General features: G+C 44.9%; 1 protein-coding gene across 1 annotated transcript in view; it reads left to right on the forward strand.

Annotated features, from left to right (window-relative positions):
* Nucleotides 1–246: 246 nt before the first annotated feature.
* Nucleotides 247–8,713, forward strand: part of SEC62 (SEC62 homolog, preprotein translocation factor) — a 32,831-nt gene continuing 24,364 nt past the window's right edge. The window contains exon 1 of the mRNA XM_025198023.1: nucleotides 247–266. The gene's annotated coding sequence lies outside the window, so the exon portion shown is untranslated. The remainder of the gene's footprint in view (nucleotides 267–8,713) is intronic.

An 8,713-nucleotide genomic window follows, 5' to 3' on the forward strand; every position in this document is an offset into this window, starting at 1 on the left:
CGGCTCTGCGCGGGAGCAGCGGGCCGGGGGGGCCGGCACGTGGGCGGGAGGATGCACAGGAGCGTGCAGAGCAGCCCCCGGGGGCGGGACGGACACGGACACGTGCGGCTTCTCTCTGTAGATACTCTGCAAGCAGGAGGGTTTTGCTTTCCCAGCCATAAAAGCATCCCTGGTTTACAGGTCTGAAGGCCTCGTGCCTGTGTGTGTTGCCTGGTCCTCGCAGGAGGCCAGGCTGCCAGCGTAGCTGCATCCCAGCCACCGGATCGGTATGAAAAGATTCGTTGCCCCTTTTACACACTTTCGCAGATGTTTAGGGCTGCAGGGGAGCTCATGAGGTCATCGGGGCCAGCCCCCCTGCTCTGGGCAGGAAAGACACCTGGGGTCCTGTAACCCCAACAAGGCGCTTGTCCAGCAGACCTCCTTGCCCTCTTTCCCCCCCCCTGCGTCCATTCCAGATTTTCTCAGAGAAGTATTGCTGAGCAACCCCAGACCTGGGAACGCAGGTTATTGGGAATTGGCTGGTAAATGCATTGATTAGAGCTTAATCTTTAAAGGGCGAACCTTTAAGTAACGCAGGGTCTCTGCTTGTTGGTATGTTCTGGTTGTGCTTGGCTGGGCAATTGTGCCGGCTCTCTAAGCGCTCCGGTTGCAATCAGTTCAGAACTGGTGAGCAGGGGGTATTTGAAGAAGATAAGATGCCAGTGAGTTGCAAATGGATTATTGTATCCAACATGTGTGATTTATTTTGGCTGCAAATCAGTTTAGGCCAGTGGTTTGGGACAGTTGAACACTAGAGCCTGGGGAGGTTATGGGTAGTTAGGTCACTCCTGCATTTCATGCTTGCTTTTGTATAATGACGTTGTGGCTGGGAGGTGCTGGGTACATGTTAAGAGTGGTTTATTTGTCTCAGCCATCACTGCTTTTCAGATGACCTGTGGCACAAGTTTGGACATCAGTGCTTCAAAGCCTTTGGATGACACCGTTGCCTTGTCTCAGCCAAGTGCTGAGGTATAACTGAAGCAAGGCTAATGGGGAAGTCCTCCAAGCACATTAAGCATTGGCCCTGTTTGGAGCACAGTTTTACTGTGCCTGGCAGTGACACACTCAAACATGCTACACGTACATTGCAAAGTCCACATCAAAGTGTGGGCAGCTAATTGGCAAAAACTGTCAATGGTACTAATTAGTGGCCCGCCCTCCCCCATCCTACCCACACACATACCATGTGGATACTGCCATGCTGCTGCTGGTCCATACCTATAGCATAGTGATTCTCAGCGTGGGGATCATGGATCACCAGGTCCTTTGAAGGCTGCTGTGAGTTATGAGGAGATAAGCTAAGCAGATAAATTAGGCTCAGGGTGTCCCTGCGTGGATGACTTCCCCACCCCTACTGTCTTGCCCCTGTAGAAGGAGGTAAGCAGTGTAATACACAACTTAGTTTTTTAAATTGGGTGCCACCCCATTCACAAAACTTATGACAGGGCACCTTGAGTCCACAAAGGTTGAAAACCAGTGCTGTAGCGCCATGAAGCATGTTGAGGGAAGCACTGCTGGGCACTGTGAACTTGTCCCCTAGATGTGACCACTGGGACTTGGGGCTGGGGTTCTTCACATTCAAAGCTGTGTAGCAAAATGAGTTTCAAATTGAGGACCACAGTCACCAGGACACTTGGCTGTTCTGATGTAAAAAGCTGTAACACCAGTTTAACCATCCAACATGTTCTGTTTGTATTTATGTAGTGGCAAATCTGTTTCTTAAAAATCAAGTGATGTTAAAAAAAATAAAAATAAATAAATCTTCAAATCTTTAGAAGTATCAAATAATATCATTCTTGTTTAGTGTATTCATGTATGAACATAAAAAATAATGCCTGGAAGAATACCTAGATCAGAAATTGAATCTTTACAGGATTGAGATAAAGGGAATGGATCAGTAACTTGGAGCAGAAAACGCTGTACAGATGATGTAACCAAGCATTTCAAACTCAGGAAATGATGCCATGAGGGAGTGAAAATATGGAACAAAAATTGTTTAAAACTGCTTAGTCTGGGACTACAAATGCTAAAATGTTTAAACAAGAATCATATGGCTGTTGTAAGATGTCAGTTCAGGGCAAAGCTGGGTGTCTTCACTGCTGTACATGTCTTACCAGATCATGCTTGGCTTTTTAAGTGCAACTTGAATTTTGTATTTATAATTTTGGGATTGTAATGCCTAATTATAACATCTCTGTACTAGTCCACTAATGAAGTGGAATTTCCTGGAGAAAAAGACTTAAGAGGAATATTTATTTCTCTCTTGGTGATGAGTTTATTTTTAACCCCCTAACCTCTTTATTTAAATTACTCCTAAGGATTAAGAAAGACCCAGGAAGAGTTAAATAAAAGAAAAAAAATCAAGTTCCTGTAAAGTTGAGTTATAACCATCACAATTTGTTAAATGATGAAAAAACAACATGAATAAATAGCTCAATTATAACAAACATGTTATCCTGCCTACAAAATTGTTTTATGTATCCAGTAAGCATTCACTAACAACAATTTAAAATATCACTTAGTATCTCATATAAGGACCCAAAACTCCAGCCCTGCAAACACTTATGCCCATGCTTAACTCTGAATCAGTAAGCAGTTGCACTGAATTTTTAACAGGACAACTGTTATGCTTACATCTATATGTATGACTTGTCAGGATTGATGCCTAAACTTGTGGCATCAATATGTAGATGAGTATGTTGTTTCTCTTTTGTAGAAGTCCCCTCCCCCCATGTTAAAAAGCATGTGGAAGATTAGATCACAAAAAGCTAATTAGGATGTTTAAGGCACCCAGGAACATCCTAATTGAGAATCAAGTGAGATTTATTTTTCTTGCCTGCTTGAACTTTTCTGAAATAATTAAAAAAGGTTGACAGGTAACTTGCAAGTAAAACTGTAAGTTACCTTTGAAGATAACCATGCTTTCCCCTAAAAGGCATTTAAAATATTGTGGAACAAATTGTCTAGTTTAAAATAGGAATGTCAAACTCACCTGTGGCCCTGGGCCAGATCCAGACCTCAGGGCTCCTCATGGACCCAGTTTAGCCTGGAGCACAGGGGTGGCCTCTGTGGCTGCAGGGGCGGTGGACAGGGGTCCAGTGGCAAGCATGAGCCTGAATATGGGGAGGGATCTGGGGACCTGATCCCTCCATGTGGTGGGATGGATTTAGGAGTGGTGGTGGTGAGACAAGTTGAACAGTAACCAGGCCAGCAGGGCCAAAGGGCCTCAGATTCTGCAGTGGACCATGCCCCGCAATTTCTATCCCTTTCAGATTTCTCCAGTCTTCTCTCTGTTGTTTCACCTCAGTGGGGTTTTCCTGTTTGTAAAAGCTCTCTTCTGTGTTGTTGTGGCAACGAGGGAAGAATTAACTGAATCATGCCCTTTGAAGGCTCCAGTAAAGACATTTTGGAAATGAAGGTTCTAGTAAATGTCACTCTAGTGACAATTTAACTGAAGTAATGGGGAAAAGATAAACACAAAATGTTGAAAGAGAATTTCCTGAGAGAACCAGTCACAAAGTATGATGCGTCTCAACTGATATTTCTAAAGACCTAGAGGCTTAAGTTAATCAAGATAGCTGTCTCTACAAAGGAATTTAGTATCCACATGCCCCAGGAAAACACACTTTTCTTTTATAGAGTTTTCTTGTCAGATTTTTTTTTTTTAAACAATGTACATATCCCAAAATACAGGGGGGAGTCTTGAACATCTTACCAAAGAAACCTGATCAAAGCTTGCTCTTTTCTCTCATGGCAAAAAAACTAAAGATATGTGACTTAATCACACAGTAGTCTAATTTTAAGGTAAGAGAATGGGTTTAGCCAGGCATTCAGCTGCACATTGCAATTGCCACTACGTTGGAAGCTTTGAAACTTAAGCTACTGATTCAGTAGGCACCAAGGCTGAACTGCACTGGCCAAATTCCAATGCTGATTATTATATTCTATCTAAAATTTTGCTTGTGTTTCTGTTTGGGCAAAGAGTCCTTGTTTAGTGCGTCACATCCTAGTGTCTCCGTTCTGTAGAAAAGTTTCATAGTTGGTAGGGTCGGAAGAGACCTGAGCAGATCATCAAGTCCGACCCCCTACTGTGGCAGGAAAGAGTACTGGGGTCAGATGACCCCCACCAGGTGTTCATCCAGCCTCCTTTTAAAGACCCCCAGGGTAGGAACCAGCACCACTTTTCTTGGAAGTTGTTTCCAGATCCTAGCCGCCCTGACAATGAAGTAATGCCTCCTGATATCTAGCCTGAATCTACTATCTGCCAGCTTGTGACCGTTATTTCTTGTCACTCCTGGGAGTGCTCGGGGGAACAGGGACTCTCCCAATGCCTGCTGGTCCCCATTGACTAGTTTGTAAACAGCCACTAGATCCCACCCCCTCAGCCTTCTCTTATGGAGGCTGAACAGGTTCAGGTCCCTTAGCCTCTCCTCGTAGGGCCTGCCCTGCTGACCTCTGATCATGCAGGTGGCCCTCCTCTGGACCCTCTCCACGTTGTCCACATCCCTCCTGAAGTGCGGTGCCCAGAACTGGACGTAGTACTCAAACTGCGGCCTGACCAGTGCTGCATAGAGGGGGAGGATCACCTCCTTGGACCTGCTTGTGATGCATCTGTGGATGCATGACAAGGTACGGTTGGCCTTCCTGACCGCGTCCCCACACTGTCGGCCCATGTTCATATTGGCCTCAGTAATGACTCCAAGATCCTTCTCTGCCTCTGCGCTGATGTGAAGGGAGTTCCCCAGCATGTAGGTCTGCTGCTGGTTCTTCCTCCCCAGGTGCAGTACTCTGCACTTGTCAGTGTTGAAACCCATCCTGTTCTCATCTGCCCACCCCTGTAGCCTGTCCAGATCCAATTGCAGCCTATTCCTTCCTTCTAGCATGCCCACTTCACTCCACATCTTGCTGTCACCTGCAGATTTGAACAGGGTGCATTTTACCCCTTTGTCCAAGTCGCTAATGAAGATGTTGAACAGTGCGGGCCTGAGGACCAAGCCCTGCGGAACCCCACTGCCCACATCCCTCCAGGTCGAATAAGACCCGTCCACCACCACTCTCTGGGTGCGGCCCTCTAGCCAGTTAGTGACCCATCTGACTGTGTAGGCATTGACACCACAGTCTCCTAGTTTTTTAATGAGAATGGGGTGAGAAACTGTGTCGAAGGCCTTCCTAAAGTCCAGAAAGACTATATCCATTGCGACACCTGCATCCAGGGATTTGGTTACCTGGTTGTAGAAGGCCACCAGGTTGGTCTGACAGGACCTGCCTCTAATGAACCCGTGTTGGTTGCCCCTAAGCATGGTCTCCCCTGCTGGCCCCTCGTGGACATACGCCAGGAACACTTTCTCAGAAAGCTTCCCCAGGATCGAGGTAAGACTAACGGACCTATAGTTTCCTGGGTCCTCCTTCCTCCCTTTTTTGAAAATGGGAACCACATTGGCCCTTTTCCAGTCCTCCAGCACATTGCCAGAGCACCATGCATGCTCGTAAAGTCATGCCAGAGGTCCTGCAATAACCTCTGCTAGTTCCCTCGGCACTCTGGGGTGGAGGTTGTCAGGACTTGCTGATTTTAAATACGTCCAGTCCCTCCAGAAGCTCTCTGACTAGGTCCTCGATGACCCTAGGCTTGGGTGCGCCTCCCACGGGGCCTATGGGATGACCAGGTCCCTACTCAGAAAAATGGAGGCAAAGAAATTGTTAAACAGGTTAGTTTTACAAGTGGAGAAACTGAGGCAAAGAATGTGATTATTTAGTCAAGGTGGTGGGAGACCCAGAATATAGCCCAGACCTCTATTTTCAATTACTTCTCTGACCACTAGACACATGCTTTGGGATTCTGTTGGTTGAAGAATGTTGTATTAGTTATTACTATATTTACCCAAATCCAGGATGACTCTGGATTTAAGACAGCCCCTATCCCCCCATAATTAGATTTTAGACATGCAAATTTTATAAATTTGTTACAATTTTCCATATCTGGAATCTAATTTTTGTAGGGTTCTCATGTATTTATCCCCCACACTGCTGCAGGGAGGCAGGTGGTGGTGGGGCAGACCACAGGGAAGTCAGTTGGCCTGCCTCCTGCCTGTCCCATGCTTACTCCTGTGGTGCTTAGACTGCCTGCCTGCCTCCCCTGCTTGCCTGTCCATGCCCATAGTGCTTGCATCCCCTGGCGTGTGCCCCCTGCACCTCTCTCCCACTTACCTTCCCCTTGTAGCTCTGACTGTGGCTGGGGCCATGCTGCATCTGGGTGAAGGAAGTACACATATTGCTGCCTCTGGACCTAGCCCAGCTATGCAGTGGCAGCTTCAGGTCAGAGCTACGACCACTGCTGTATGACTTGGCTGGGGCCAGAGGCAATGCATGCTTCATATTCCCTGCCCTGGGCCAGAGCAGGGTCCCAGCTAGAACTGCAAGTGAAGGGTAAGTGGTGGTGGGTTGCAGAATGTGGGGGCCCCACTCACCTAGTGCCTCTCCTGCCAGGCCTAGGTTGTGGGAGTCCTGCACCTTCCTGCACTGTGTGCAGACCCGTGGGGCTCCCCACAGATTTGTGGGGGGTGCCAGAGCCAAGTGACACAGCACTAGGGGCTGGATCTGGCCTGTGGACTAAAGGTTGAGCACCCCTGCTCTTTGACGCATCTGCTAACTAAAGTTAATTGGAGCTGTAGGTACCAACCGTCATTGAAAATGAGGCTCTTACATTCTTATTTTTCCATCTGAAGAGTACACCTTGGAATCCTTCTGGGATGTGGATAAAAACTCCCAGACGTTTTGATTTCCTCATGTATGATGCGATGGAAAATCCAAATATTGCTAAAAATAGTCACACAATTAAAGTTAAAATCATAAAAGTTAAATGAAAAACAAGGTAGAAAGGCATCAAGACATACAATATGTTTTTGTCTGAAAATGTCAATAAATGGTCTTGCTGGCCTGGTTTATCTTGAGAAAGGGAACCAGCTTGTGTTAGATCATGTCCCTCTTCTCACAACTGAGCAGAGAAGTGGGGGGAAAGAAGTGCTACTTCAAACCACCAATGTGCTCTGGTTTCTTGGCAACAGTTGAATGTTTCCAAGAGTAAGAGCAGCCCGATTAATTCATCCTGTTTCGAGAGAGCAGCTCCAGATTAGCTAGTACGCACAGGTTTTAAGCCTTTGTATTGACAGCTCACTTCTGTTGCCTTTGTTACCTCAGTAAATATCAACAGGTCTGTTTTCTACTTGGATGCTGAACAGAATCTTATCAGAATTACCTGCGTGGTGAAGATCAATTGTAGGGTTGTCAGGGTGGATAAAAATCAATGATTCAAAAAAAATAAATAAAATTGGATTTTTAAAAATTTTAAATATTTTTTTATTTAATCATATTTTTTTATTTGTTGGTCAAGATGCTTTTAAAAAAAAATAAACCTATATAAAGAAAGTTTTAATTTAAGATATGTTAAAGCTCAAAGATATCATCATGGAACTTCTAATTATGTACTATTTTAGACAATATATTCATGTAAACTTTTAAGAAAAGTTTTATAAATAGGTCACAGCAGGTCATGGATTATATTAGGGGCCCAATCTTATGGGGTTCCCAGAGGCTTTTCTATAGATTAATAAAGATTAAAGAAAACCACTCTACCCAGTGGGATTCAGTGCTCAGTACAGAACAGCATTTCTCAACCTGTGGGTCTCGACCCAAAAGTGTGGATCGCAACGATGTATGAAAGGGTCACGAACAAACTTGAAAAAATGGATTCTCCTTTAGAGGAGAAAAATGTGGGAAACCATGGCTTTTCCCTTTCAGGCTGGCAAGTTTCTAGTCTTTGAGGGGCTGCCTGGGGGCCCCCCATGCCCCACACTGGGGGGCTGGAGCCCAGGGGTTGGGGGGCAGTGGGTGGGGAGTGAGGGGCCCTGGGTGAGGACTGGCCATTGATGTTTACAAATGGGTCCTGATACAAAAAAGGTTGAGAATCACTGCCCTAGAAGTTCCCATTAAGCTTCTCTGTGATGCTTAATTTCAGTTCTCAAGCTGTGGATTTCTGTCTCCAGAGATAACATCCTCGTTAACAGCAGTATATGGAGATGAGATAACAGACCTGATTACCTACCCATCAGCACTGTCGTCTCTCTGAAAACTTGTGTACACAGAGTCAAGCCCTTACCTCTCTCTAAAAATGCAAAGTTTGAAGTTAAATGAATAGAGGATATTGAACAACAAGAATGCACTTTTTTATGGAAAACAGTGACAAAATTAACCTAACTAGTGATTTAAATCTATTTGATTTGAATCAAATCCACCTTGAAGGCTATAGTTTTATCTGGGACTTAACCAGGCTTCCTTTTGCTGTTTTGAAACAGCAGTCCTTTAAGGAATAATTTAGGGCATTGAGAACTTTATGCATATAAATTAAGTATTTAATCTGTTTGGCATAAATTATATCCACAAATAAACAAGTGTAGCAAGGGATAAAAAAATAACTGGCCACAGTTTCATCAAGAGATTTTTTTTTTTTTTCATTATTTTTAATAGAACTAGCAATCCAACCCAGGTTTGAAAATGTTGAGTCCCGATGACTAAATTTGGCTCACGCGGTAATACAGAGTAGAACTCAGTGCATTAAACTCTACAATGTTCTTAGTAGTTCAGCCTAGAGTTATCTTATTCTCCTACTAGGAGATGGAAA

The sequence above is a fragment of the Alligator sinensis genome, unplaced genomic scaffold (genome assembly GCF_000455745.1).
Source record: "Alligator sinensis unplaced genomic scaffold, ASM45574v1 scaffold787_1, whole genome shotgun sequence".
Classification (NCBI taxonomy): domain Eukaryota; kingdom Metazoa; phylum Chordata; order Crocodylia; family Alligatoridae; genus Alligator; species Alligator sinensis.